A 14,739-nucleotide genomic window follows, 5' to 3' on the forward strand; every position below is an offset into this window, starting at 1 on the left:
TATGAAGCACTCTAAGCAAAACTTGTCTTATTCCTCAACCCAACTAGATCACCTTCTACTGTATCTGCTCTCCCTCTCAACCAAACATTTACCTCACATCTCCAGCGTGGTGAGCTGTGGTGTTAGGCCTCTGGGCTGCAGTGTGAACACCGCTTTATTAGCCCTCAATCCAGCAGCCAGTACTGGAGGTCTCTTCAGACCCAACAGTTGTTCAATTAAAATACAGACCAAGGCCCGATGCAAATTCCTGTTTTTTTTGTCAACTGCATATAATTGTTTTATGAGAGGTTGCTAACTCCCATCTCCCTCCCGTTCCATTCGCCCCCTTCTCCGTTTCCCTCTCCCTCTCGCTTCATAGGCTTGTGTGATTCCTTAGTGTGAATGCATCAATTTGAAAAACAGATGTTTATTTGCAGTCTATTTGGTTCCCTGGGGGGAGGGGGGAGCGTGGCCCTCTCTAGAGGGTTGAGAGGCTGGTTGGATGTTAGATATCTCTTCGAATAAATACATAAGGAAGAGGGGGTAACACCAGGGTTGCCTGAGGAGTGTCTGTATCTATCAGCGCACCACACACAGGAGAACGGCTCAGAGTAAAACGAGTAGAAACAACAGCCAACTCCCCTGTTGTTCTGAGATCAGATACATAATGTACTACTCTTAGCTATAGAACAGTGGTGGGGAAAATCATGCCACTAAAATCCTATTCCCTATATAGTGAACTACTTTTGGCCGCATGTAACGTGTGAATAGGATGCCAATTCAGATGCAGCCATTGACTTCTGTTTACTGGTCAAACAGGCATGCGTAAGGACACATTTGATCCACTACAGTGGCCCTCCAGAACACTACTGATAGGTAGACTTTAATAATCCTAAAACAGATGCTTTCCTGTCCAACCCTTGACAGCAGCATAGAACAATGTTTGTGGTCAATCACATATCCTGTTCTCTCTTTTTCCCCTTTCTCTTCTGTTCAAATAAAGCCAGCAAATCCATCTCCAATTCCCTCATAACGCCTCGCCTGAGGTAGAATACAAACTCAGCAGGCTTGAAAGCGGAAAAAACAAACGCTTTTACCTCTGCTAGCATCAAAACGAAAGAATACAGACGGAACAGATGCGTTCTGCTTGGTAATGATGGATCTGTATTGTACGTCTCTGTTTCGCTGTTTGTTAAAACCCTTCTCTCCTGAAATACAGTAGTAGCATCGGAGCCAGCCGAGCCCTGAGCCATCTATTCCAAGTCATTTGATCTTTTCTCTACCTGTGTTCCTCTAGAGTAGACTAACAGAGCTTAGAGCACACACTGCCAGCTCCGACCCACCAGGGATCACAGACCAGTACATCATCTTTTGACCATTGTGCTTTTCACGCGCCAGGCCTTCCCTCGATCTCACTCTCTCCCATTTCATGCTTGGCACATAAAAACATATAACAGAGAGAGAGAAAGAGTGAGTGAGAAAGAGAGAGAGGGGGTAAAAAAAACACTTCTAGCACTTTCTATGACTAGAGAGGAGAGCACGTCAGTTCCCCCTGAAGAAGAGGTGAGGAAAGACATCATTTTGAGTCAGAGGGGAATTCCCCTCTCTCTGCAGCTTTAAGCCCAGAAAGGCAAGAGTCTGTCTGTGTGTCCATACCAAATTACACCCTATTCCCTATTAAGTGCACTACGTTTGACCAGGGCCCATAGGGCTCTGGTCAAAGGTTGTGCACTATATAAGGAATAGGATGCCATTTGGGACACAGCCTGTGTCTAGTACAGACGGGGAGGGAGGACGGATAAGCCTCCACTGTCAGCAGTAAAGTGTTGTAGTTCATACAGCTCTCTGTTCTCGTGGCCACGGGCCATAATGCAACAACAACAGTGAAGCAGTGAGTCACTGAGCGGAGCCAGAGCACGCCTCTCCCTCCTCAGCCATGGGGCATTGATACAGGAGATAAATAGGCCTCCATGTTCAGGCACTAGTGGGGTGGACTAGTGAAAATGGTCAAGGAGGTCCATTGTGCCCGCCACATTAAAATACCAGATTTGAGATTTCAGACCATAAGAACAGTATTTTTGTTAAGTATGATCTCATCTGATGACGGCATCTGTCAATATTGACATTACGACATGCAAATACCACAAAACGTAGACTGAACCCTGCTGTGTTTATACTACTGTTCAGTGTGTAGTGTTATGGTATCTGTTTGCATGTCGTAAAGTGACACAACACACAGTATCTGACTAAACAGGTAGATATCACTGTAGGGATGTACTTTCTCAGCTTGGTCCTGTGAAATGTGCTTATTATCCATGTTGATGTTTCACAGCACAGCTTTAGTTCCCATGCCTTCTGAGCGTCGGCTGGCCGCGGTACAATCCAGACAGCAGGCAGGCTAGGGCTTGCCTCATAATTACCCAGTAAGTGTGCAGCAAAGTTTCAAAGAATAATTCATTTAGCAAATAATGAATAAAGGAGGCACTTTGGTGGTCGGTTATCAAAACAAACATAAAACATTCTGTCTTCTTTGTGTGTGTGTGTGTGTGTGTGTGTGTGTGTGTGTGTCTGTCTGCCCCGTGCGTCCCCTCCCCGTAACACTCCCTGGTCCGGGGGGGGGGGCAAAATACACTCATTACTCCTAATACATTTTAGCAATCAAGATGAAAGGAGAGAGAAAATACATTGCAGAGAGACAGAGAAAGAGCAGAAAACCCGGGTAAACTTTATTAAACTTCATTAGAGTCAAACGTCTCCACCACGTCTGTAATGGTCACCCTCAGTAGAGGGGGCTTCTTCACCACTCCGTTCTTCCTACAAATCATATCAAAGGCTTTTTATCCAACAGTAATAGCTGCCTAATTTATGCTTTGATGTCGACTGAGTGTACCGTCTTTAGTGTGAGGGCGCCGCCTGCCGCGGAGTGCGTCACGTAGCCAGTGTTTAGTCTGTTTACGAGGGCCTAAATAATCCCTGCCTCCCTTTCACCCACAGACCGCTAACAACAATTAACGAGCGGCGGACAACCAGAGGACTACCAGAGACAGAACCATAATGATGGGAGATAAAATTAACCCATGGCGAATCAACATTCCTCGCCCAACCCGCTCCCGCCCTGCCTCTCCTCCACCAACGACAAAGAGGACATTTCAATCTGAATGCCTGGCCGGCGCTCCGGCGGCTTTCCGCTTTATTTGCAATTGAAGTAATTCAGATCATTCTCCTCCAGAGTGCGCTTCATGTTTGAGAGCCCATATTTGAAACGGGGGTCTCTGTCTGAGGAGTACAACAATTGATGATTAAATAAAGGAGAGAGAGAAAGATTTCCTGCTGACTGCCTAATTTGATATCAAACCGATGGTAGAGTGGTCCCAATGGAAAATGTCAAGTCTTCTCTCAGGACCACTTCAAACCTGGGAGGGTAAATATGCCTGTTTTAGGGCTATCAGGAGAGTCAGGGGAGTCTATAGACCTTGACACAACAAACCAAGGGTAAACCCAGTTTATACATTGAAATAGTGATCAGAGTGAGATTACACATAAATCTATGATCTGTTTGATATAGACACAACAACAACAAAGGAAACAAACAATGTTATGACAGAGGGAATTTACACTGCCAATGTGACTCTATGCACACTCACTGGACTCTACCCACACGCTCACACACTGACACTCCAACACACACATACACACGTACAGTCGTGGCCAAAAGTTTTGAGAATGACACAAATATTAATTTTCACAAAGTCTGCTGCCTCAGTTTGTATGATGGCAATTTGCATATACTCCAGAATTTTATGAAGAGTGATCAGAAGAATTGCAATTAATTGCAAAGTCCCTCTTTGCCATGCACATGAACTGAATTCCCCAAAAACATTTCCACTGCACTTCAGCCCTGCCACAAAAGGACCAGCTGACATCATGTCAGTGATTCTCTCGTTAACACAGGTGTGAGTGTTGACGAGGACAAGGCTGGAGATCACTCTGGCATGCTGATTGAGTTCGAATAACAGACTGGAAGCTTCAAAAGGAGGGTGGTGCTTGGAATAATTTTTCTTCCTCTGTCAACCACATGGTTACCTGCAAGGAAACACGTGCCGTCATTATTGCTTTGCACAAAAAGGGCTTCACAGGCAAGGCTATTTCTGCCAATAAGATTGCACCTAAATCAACCATTTATCGGATCATCAAGAACTTCAAGGAGAGCGGTTCAATTGTTGTGAAGAAGGCTTCAGGGCGCCCAAGAAAGTCCAGCAAGCGCCAGGACCGTCTCCTAAAGTTGATTCAGCTGTGGGATCAGGGCACCACCAGTACAGAGCTTGCTCAGGAATGGCAGCAGGCAGGTGTGAGTGCATCTGCGCAGGCAGGTGTGAGTGCATCTGCACACACAGTGAGGCGAAGACTTTTGGAGGATGGCCTGGTGTCAAGAAGGGCAGCAAAGAAGCCACCCCTCTCCAGGAAAAACATCAGGGACAGACTGATATTCTGCAAAAGGTACAGGGATTGGACTGCTGAGGACTGGGGTAAAGTCATTTTCTCTGATGAATCCCTTTCCGATTGGGGCATCCGGAAAAAGCTTGTCCAGAGAAGACAAGGTGAGCGCTACCATCAGTCCTGTGTCATGCCAACAGTAAAGCATCCTGAGACTATTCATGTGTGGGGTTGCTTCTCAGCCAAGGGAGTGGGCTCACTCACAATTTTGCCTAAGAACACAGCCATGAATAAAGAATGGTACCAACACATCCTCCGAGAGCAACTTCTCCCAACCATCCAGGAACAGTTTGGTGACAAACAATGCCTTTTCCAGCATGATGGAGCACCTTGCCATAAGGCAAAGGTGATAACTAAGTGGCTCGGGGAACAAAACATCGATATTTTGGGTCCATGGCCAGGAAACTCCCCAGACCTTAATCCCATTGAGAACTTGTGGTCAATCCTCAAGAGGTGGGTGGACAACAAAAACCCACAAATTCTGAAAAACCCCAAGCATTGATTATGCAAGAATGGGCTGCCATCAGTCAGGATGTGGCCCAGAAGTTAATTGACAGCATGCCAGGGCGGATTGCAGAGGTCTTGAAAAAGAAGGGTCAACACTGCAAATATTGACTCTTTGCATCAACTTCATGTAATTGTCAATAAAAGCCTTTGACACTTATGAAATGCTTGTAATTATACTTCAGTATTCCATAGTAACGTCTGACAAAAATATCTGAAGACACTGAATTAGCAAACTTTGTGGAAATTAATATTTGTGTCATTCTCAAAACTTTTGTCCACGAGTGTACAAACACACAAAACACATGCACATTGGCGACACACACACAGCTGCAATTCAGTTTATTTTCTAACCTGATTGCCTAGTCACTTTTACCCCTACCTACATGTACATATTCTCTCAACTACCTCAACAACCTGGTACCTCTACAACCTGGTACCCCTGCACATTGACTCGGTACTCCTTGTATATAGCCTCGTCATAGTTATTTATTGTGTTCATATTTTCTATTGTTCTTACTTTTTAACTCTGCTTTGTTGGGAAAGGGCTCCTAAGTAAGAATTGCACGGTAAAGTCTACACCTGTTGTATTCTATATTCGGCGCATGTGACCAATACAATTTGATTTGAGATAACAAGTTAAATAGAATACTTCCCTGACTATATCCTTATTATTTATTCATTAGGACAAAGGGAAATTTCTAACATAAATGCAGGCATTTAATCTAATGCTGCAGATCATGGTACTTCTAATGATGTCAGGGGAGACTCTAGTCCGCCTTCACTCAAATCACCTAAACACACAGGTCTTAATAATACCTAGCAAGTTCAAGGGTATGAAGTTGAGTTCTTAAGCACTCTGTGCCTGATTGCATCCATGATCATTTCCATTGCAGGGAGCCAGTGGGAGAGAGATTAAACTACCATAGTGGACCTGCAGCTGGTTCACCTTCCTTAACGGCCTCACCTCCACTAAGGGAACTAGAGGATCCAATAATTGGAGTGTTGTTGTGTTGAGAGCAACACTACAGGGACCCGGACCCAGGGAATAAACACTACACAAGCACACTCATTTTGGCAACAAATGGTTGATTGGACCACAAGCCTTTTTTATAAGTGCCTGTTTGGATGGGGGAGCAATGATAAAACATCTGTACACAGCAGCTCAGGACAGAACGAGAGAGTGAGAGACCAAAAGACACAGAGAGAGACTGTAGCCCGAGAGAGAGAGAAAGAGAGAGAGAGAGAGAGAGAGAGAGAGAGAGACAGAGACAGAGATTGAATGAACAACAGGACATAATGAAAACCCTCCAACCCAAAAAGGCCTGTGGTGTTAATGGTATCCTAAATGAAATGATAAAACATACAGACCACACATTCCAATTGGCTATACTTAAACTCTTTAACATCATCCTCAGCTCTAGCATCTTCCCCAATATTTGGAACCAAGGACTGATCACCCCCATCCACAAAAGTGGAGACAGATTTGACCCCAATAACTACCGAAGGATATGCATCCACAGCAACCTTGGGAGAAACCTCTGCATTATCATTAACAGCAGACTCGTACATTTCCTCAGTGAAAACAATGTACAGAGCAAATGTCAAATTGGCTTCTTACCAAATTACTGTACGACAGACCACGTATTCACCCTGCACATCCTAATTAACAAACAAACAAACCAACAGAGGGTAGTGCATACGGCCCAATAAATCACTGGGGCCAAGCTTCCTGCCATCCAGGACCTATATACCAGGCGGTGTCAGAGGAAGGCCCTAAAAATTGTCAAAGACTCCAGCCACCCAAGTCATAGACTGTTCTATCTGCCACCACACGGCAAGCGGTACCAGAATGCGCCAAGTCTAGGTCCAAGAGGCTTCTAAACAGCTTCTACCCCCAAGCCATAAGACTCCTGAACATCTAATCAAATGGCTAGCCAGACTATTTGCATTGCCCCCCCCCCCCCTTCTACACTGCTGCTACTCTCTGTTATTATCTATGCATAGTCACTTTAATAACTCTACCTACATGTACATATTACCTCAACCAGTGCCTCTGCACATTGACTCTGTACCGGTACCATCTGTATATATCCTCGCTATTGTTATTATACTGCTGTTCTTTAATTATTTGTTACTTTTATTTCTTAGGTATTTTCTAAAAACTGCATTGTTGGTTAAGGGCTTGTAAGTAAGCATTTCAAGGTACCTGTTGTATTCGGCGCATGTGACAAATACAATTCGATTTGAAAACAAAGGCAAAGCCTTCTCACGCTTTGTTGAGTTCAAAATAGCTTTTGACTCAATTTGGCATGAGGGTCTGCTATACAAATTGATGGAAAGTGTTGTCGTGTCTTTGGGTCACCATTAAACTGAAGACATGTTTATCAATTAACTCCCTGTAATTATTATCACGCGATTAAACTGATTAATCGTTTAATTGTAATTAACTAGGAGATCGGGGCACCAAGGAAAATATTCAGATTACAAAGTTATAATTTTCCTAATATAACTTTCCTATATTATAACATATATTATATTATAGTATAGGCCGATTATCTTCTGGTTTAAATGGTGTATTTTACCTCGCGTCCAGTCTCATTCCAAACGTCGTAAATTGTTGTATCTGCACGAACCCAGCCTTTACTAAGAGTCATCCATACATCAATTGTCTTAAAATCATTTATTTACTAAACTAAGTAATTCACAGAAAGCATACAAACAGTAATTATCGTCACAAAGAATTGGTAGAGTAATGTGCCCTAGTGGGCTAAACAGGCATGGCGGCCTGTTATACAAAGGGTCATAAAAGGTCAGCTGAGGAGGCACACAGGGTTCATTAATATTAACAATTGATATGCTAATCCTTTGCACATGAACGCTCACTCATTCGGGAACAATTGCAATCAATATATATTTACGCTCAGTGTGTCGTCGGGATCCTTGTTGGAGAGTCGTTCTGTTGGAGAGTTCTCTCTTTCTCTCTCTCTCTCTCTCTCTCTCTCTCTCTCTCTCTCTCTCGGTTAGAATGGATCTTTCAAAGCGACATTCATTAATGTCGTCATAGAATGAATGTTTCGTCGGTCTTCGTGTTCAATGATATAATTTCTAGCTGCAGACTATTAATTAATATCAAAGACTTGTTCTTATTCTGTCGGTATCGATAGTCTAAAAGTTAACCACGTGGTATAGTTCACTTTCAGTACAGGAATTGGATGGTCAAACCTATTGGCCAACTCGCAATGGAGTGGAGGCCTGGTCTGCTCAATGTAAACCAGGGTGGGGGTTTTATAGGTGAACCTAGTACAGGCTTGTCAAATGACGCCTGGTCCTGTCTGTGTCCCTGGGGGGCGTGCCGATGACTGATTTAATCTTTGAACATAAATACATTCTATCACATTAACATCAGTACACAGCATCTCAATGTATCACAAATAGCTTTATCCTTATTAATACATTCTATACAACCATTTGGATGCAAGTCCCATAGCTGAGGCTATTATATAAACAGTTTTATGGTAATATGGCTATATTGTCTCTTCTGAGTATCACAAAATTGTACCAAGCAGACCAGTTCGTAGCTGGATTCTTCACCAATCTTCCATACCTTCTCCACAACATAAATGTCGTTCGGTTCCCCAATTCTGTGAGTTGGAAGAATTTCCTGTGTCTCTCTATGAAACCCCTCTCTGTCTCAACTGGGCCATGTGGTAGGAGATTCTCCTCTAGAATTTTAGAACCCCTTCACACAGGGCCTGGGTGGGGGGAGGTAGGTTGGGGGATGGTGCAAGGGGGAGGGGGTCAACTGTCCTCCCTGTACTCAAAGAGGGCAACGTCATGACAGTGGTGTTGGGGGAAAAACATACGACATTATAAAATCTATGTACACAAATAACAAGTGTGCAATTAAAATTGCCAAAAAACACACACATTTCTTTCCACAGGGCCGTGGGGTGAGACAGGGACGCAGCTTAAGCCCCACCCTCTTCAACATATATATCAAAGAATTGGCGAGGGCACTAGAACAGTCTGCAGCACCTGGCCTCACCCTACTAGAATCTGAAGTCAAATGTCTACTGATGATCTGGTGCTTCTGTCCCCAACCAAGGGGGGCCTACAGCAGCACCTAGATCTTCTGCACAGATTCTGTCAGACCTGGGCCCTGACAGTGAATCTCAGTAAGACAAAAAATGATGGTGTTCCAAAAAAAGGTCCAGTTCCCAGGACCACAAATACAAACTCCATCTGGACACCGTTGACCTAGAGTACACAAAAAACAATACATACCTTGGCCTAAACATCAGCGCCACAGGTAACTTCCACAAAGATGTGAACGATCTGAGAGACAAGGCAAGAAGGGCCTTCTATGCCATCAAAAGGAACATAAAATTCGACATACCAATTAGGATCTGGCAAAATATACTTGAATCAGTTATAGAACCCATTGACCTTTATGGTTGTTAGGTCTGGGGTCCGCTCACCAACCAAGAATTCACAAAATGGGACAAACACCAAATTGAGACTGCATACAGAATTCTGCAAAAATATCCTCTGTGTACAACGTAAAACACCAAACAATGCACGCAGAGCAGAATTAGGCCGATACCCGCTAATTATCAAAATCTACAACCACCTAAAAGGAAGCGATTCCCAAACCTTCCATAACAAAGCTATCACCTACAGAGAGACGAACCTGGAGAAGAGTCCCCTAAGCAAGCGGGTCCTGGAGCTCTGTAAACAAACACAAACAGACCCCACAGAGCCCTAGGACAGCAACACAATTAGACCCAACCAAATCATGAGAAAACAAAAAGAGAATTACTTGGCACATTGGAAAGCATTTACAAAAAAACTGAGCTAGAATGCTATTTGGCCCTAAACAGAGAGTACACAGTGGCAGAATACCTGACCACCGTGACTGACTCAAACTTAACCTGTTGGGGGTAGGGGGCAGTATTGACACGGCCGGATAAAAAACGTACCCGATTTAATCTGGTTACTACTCCTGCCCAGTAACTAGAATATGCATATAATTATTGGCTTTGGATAGAAAACACCCTAAAGTTTCTAAAACTGTTTGAATGGTGTCTGTGAGTATAACAGAACTCATATGGCAGGCAAAAACCTGAGAAGATTCCTTACAGGAAGTGCCCTCTCTGACAAGATCTTGTTCTTCTTGTCTCTGTTTATTGAAGACTGAGGATCTTTGCTGTAACGTGACACTTCCTACGGCTCCCATAGGCTCTCAGAGCCCGGGAAAAAGCTGAATGATATCGAGGCAGCCCCAGGCTGAAACACATTATCGCTTTTGGCAAGTCAGAGGCTTAGGCAATGGGCTTAGGCGCGTGCACGAGTCGACTCCATGCTTTATTTTCTTTCGTATTTTTACCTAAACGCAGATTCCCGGTCGGAATATTATCGCTTTTTTACGAGAAAAATGGCATAAAAATTGATTATAAACAGCGGTTGACATGCTTCGAAGTACGGTAATGGAATATTTCGAATTTTTTTGTCACGAAATGCGTCGTGCGCGTCACCCTTCTTTACCATTCGGATAGTGTCTTGAACGCACGAACAAAACGCCGCTGTTTGGATATAACTATGGATTATTTGGGACCAAACCAACATTTGTTATTGAAGTAGAAGTCCTGGGAGTGCATTCTGACGAAGAACACCAAAGGTAATAACATTTTTCTTATAGTAAATCTGATTTTGGTGAGTGCTAAACTTGCTGGGTGTCTAAATAGCTAGCCCTGTGATGCCGGGCTGTCTACTTAGAATATTGCAAAATGTGCTTTCACCGAAAAGCAATTTTAAAATCGGACATATCGAGTGCATAGAGGAGTTCTGTATCTATAATTCTTAAAATAATTGTTATGCTTTTTGTGAACGTTTATCGTGAGTAATTTAGTACATTTTTAGTAAATTCACCGGAAGTTTGCGGGGGGTATGCTAGTTCTGAACGTCACATGCTAATGTCAAAAGCTGGTTTTTGATATAAATATGAACTTGATTGAACAAAACATGCATGTATTGTATAACATAATGTCCTAGGTGTGTCATCTGATGAAGATCATCAAAGGTTAGTGCTGCATTTAGCTGTCTTCTGGGTTTTTGTGACATTATATGCTAGCTTGAAAAATGGGTGTCTGATTATTTCTGGCTGGGTACTCTGCTGACATAATCTAATGTTTTGCTTTCGTTGTAAAGCCTTTTTGAAATCGGACAGTGTGGTTAGATTAACGAGAATCTTGTCTTTAAAATGGTGTAAAATAGTCATATGTTTGAGAAATTGAAGTAATAGCATTTCTAAGGTATTTGAATAACGCGCCACAGGATTCCACTGGCTGTTACGTACGTGGGACGATTTCGTCCCGCCGGCCCTAGAGAGGTTAAGGAAAGCTTTTACTATGTACAGACTCAGTGAGCATAGCCTTGCTATTGAGAAAGGTTGCCGTAGGCAGACCTGGCTCTCAAGAGAAGACAGGCTATGTGCACACTGCCCACAAAATGAGGTGTAAACTGAGCTGCACATCCTAACCTCCTGCCAAATGAATTACCATATTAGAGACACATATTTCCCTCAGATTACACAGACCCACAAAGAATTCGAAAACAAATCCAATTTTAATAAACTCCCATATATACTGGGTGAAATACCATAGTGTGTGTCATCACAGCAGCACGATTTGTGACCTGTTGCCACAAGAAAAGGGCATCCAGTGAAGAACAAACACCACTGTAAATACAACCCATATTTATGTTTATTTATTTATTTTCCCTTTTGTACTTTAACTATTTGCATATAATATGACTTTTGAAATGTCTTTATTCTTTTGGAACTTTTGTGAGTGTAATGTTTACTGTTAATTTTTTTATTGTTTATTTCACTTTTGGTTATTATCTATTTCACTTGCTTTGGCAATGTTAACATGTTTCCCATGCCAATAAAGCCCTTAAATTGAAATTGAAAGAGACCAACAGAGAGAGAGAGAGACTTTAGCCCAACAGAGAGAGAGAGAGTTAGAGACTTTAGCCCAACAGAGAAAGAGAGAGACTTTAGCCCAACAGACAGAGAGAGAGAGAGAGAGAGAGACTTTAGTCCAACAGAGAGAGAGAGAGAGACTGTAGCCCAACAGAGAGAGAGAGAGAGAGGAGAGAGACTTTAGTCCAACAGAGAGAGAGAGAGAGAGAGAGAGACCTTTAGCCCAACAGAGAGAGAGAGAGACTTTAGCCCAACAGAGAGAGAGAGAGAGACTTTAGCCCAACAGAGAGAGAGAGAGAGACTTTAGCCCAACAGAGAGAGAGAGAGACTTTGGCCCAACAGAGAGAGAGAGAGAGACTTTAGCCCAACAGAGAGAGAGAGAGAGAGAGACTTTAGTCCAACAGAGAGAGAGAGAGAGACTTTAGTCCAACAGAGAGAGTGAGAGAGAGACTTTAGCCCAACAGAGAGAGAGACTTTAGCCCAACAGAGAGAGAGAGAGAGAGAGACTTTAGCCCAACAGAGAGAGAGAGAGAAACCTTAGCCCAACAGAGAGGAGAGAGAGAGAGCGAGAGAGAGAGAGAGAGAGACTTTAGACCAACAGAGAGAGAGAGAGAGAGACTTTGGCCCAACAGAGAGAGAGAGAGAGAGACTTTGGCCCAACAGAGAGAGAGAGAGAGAGAGAGAGAGAGAGAGAGAGAGACTTTAGACCAACAGAGAGAGAGAGAGAGACTTTGGCCCAACAGAGGGAGAGAGACTTTAGCCCAACAGAGAGAGAGAGAGAGAGACTTTGGCCCAACAGAGAGAGAGAGAGACTTTAGCCCAACAGAGAGAGAGAGAGAGAGAGCGAGAGAGAGAGACTTTGGCCCAACAGAGAGAGAGAGAGAGAGAGAGAGAGACGTTGGCCCAACAGAGAGAGAGAGAGAGAGAGAGAGAGAGAGCGAGAGAGAGAGACTTTGGCCCAACAGAGAGAGAGAGAGAGAGAAGAGAGAGAGAGAGAGAGAGAGAGAGAGAGAGAGAGAGAGACTTTAGTCCAACAGAGAGAGAGAGAGAGACTTTAGTCCAACAGAGAGAGAGAGAGAGACTTTAGTCCAACAGAGAGAGAGAGACTTTAGCCCAACAGAGAGAGAGAGAGAGACTTTAGCCCAACAGAGAGAGCGAGAGAGAGAGAGAGAGAGACTTTAGTCCAACAGAGAGAGAGAGAGAGAGAGACTTTAGTCCAACAGAGAGAGAGAGAGAGAGACTTTAGACCAACAGAGAGAGAGAGAGAGAGAGACTTTGGCCCAACAGAGAGAGAGAGAGAGAGAGAGACTTTAGACCAACAGAGAGAGAGAGAGACTTTGGCCCAACAGAGAGAGAGAGAGAGAGACTTTGGCCCAACAGAGCGAGAGAGAGAGAGACTTTAGACCAACAGAGAGAGAGAGAGACTTTAGACCAACAGAGAGAGAGAGAGAGAGGAGAGAGAGAGAGAGAGAGAGAGAGAGAGAGAGAGAGAGAGAGAGAGAGAGAGAGACACTTTGCCCCAACAGAGAGAGAGAGAGAGAGACTTTAGTCCAACAGAGAGGGAGAGAGAGAGAGAGAGACTTTGGCCCAACAGAGAGAGAGAGAGAGAGAGAGAGAGAGAGACTTTGGCCCAACGAGAGAGAGAGAGAGAGAGAGAGAGAGAGAGAGAGAGAGAGAGAGAGAGAGAGAGAGAGAGAGAGAGACTTTGGCCCAACAGAGAGAGAGAGAGAGAGAGAGAGAGAGAGAGAGAGAGAGAGAGAGAGACTTTAGTCCAACAGAGAGAGAGAGAGACTTTAGCCCAACAGAGAGAGAGAGAGACTTTAGTCCAACAGAGAGAGAGAGAGACTTTAGCCCAACAGAGAGAGAGAGAGACTTTAGTCCAACAGAGAGAGAGAGACTTTAGCCCAACAGAGAGAGAGAGAGAGAGAGAGACTTTAGTCCAACAGAGAGAGAGAGAGACTTTAGTCCAACAGAGAGAGAGAGAGAGAGAGAGAGAGAGAGACTTTAGCCCAACAGAGAGAGAGAGAGACTTTAGCCCAACAGAGAGAGAGAGAAAGGAAATGAGAGGGGTGAGAGAATATCCTTTAAGCATCTAAACATCCTAACAGCAGCCTTCGATAGACTGTTATTGGGCCCAAACTCCTCCTCCTACCTCCAGCCAGGAGATAATTAGCCATTAGCGAATCATAGCTAACACTTACGAGGAGGCGCAACCTTCACAAGCACAATCATCTTAATATGGACGGTAGAATGGCAAACTGCCACTTATTATTGGGCCTTGCAGAAACACTAGATGTCTACGTTCCAAATGGAACCCTATTCCCTATATAGTGCACTGCTTTTGACCAGCGCCGGGCCCACAGTGGTCTGGTCAAAAGTAGTCCACTATATAGGGAATAGGGTGCCATTTTGGGATACAGCCGAAGTTTAGGGCTGGGGGTGTGTGTTGGTCTAGTTATTGCACCAACACGGCTCCCATCTCCTTAATTGTTGGCTATCAACAGTAATTTACATCGCCGGAGCCGCCAAACAGCTTGATATAGAAGCCCAGCCTAATTGCACCATGTATGCTTCGTTTCTTGCATCCCTCTTCCCCTGCCCTCCCACACCCCCGCCTTCCCAAACACTCCCAATAGATATAAATGGAGATGGGGTGAGGAGAGTGGGTTTGGGGAGAGGAGAAGGGGGGAGTGGGGAAGGTGGTCGGACGGACGGTGTGCCTGCTGCTTGCTTTTGCACACTGAGCCGTCTAATGGTCGTTGGGGCTGTTGCCGGGG

This window comes from Salmo salar, chromosome 08, assembly GCF_965601325.2.
Source record: "Salmo salar chromosome 08, fSalSal1, whole genome shotgun sequence".
Lineage (NCBI taxonomy): Eukaryota > Metazoa > Chordata > Actinopteri > Salmoniformes > Salmonidae > Salmo > Salmo salar.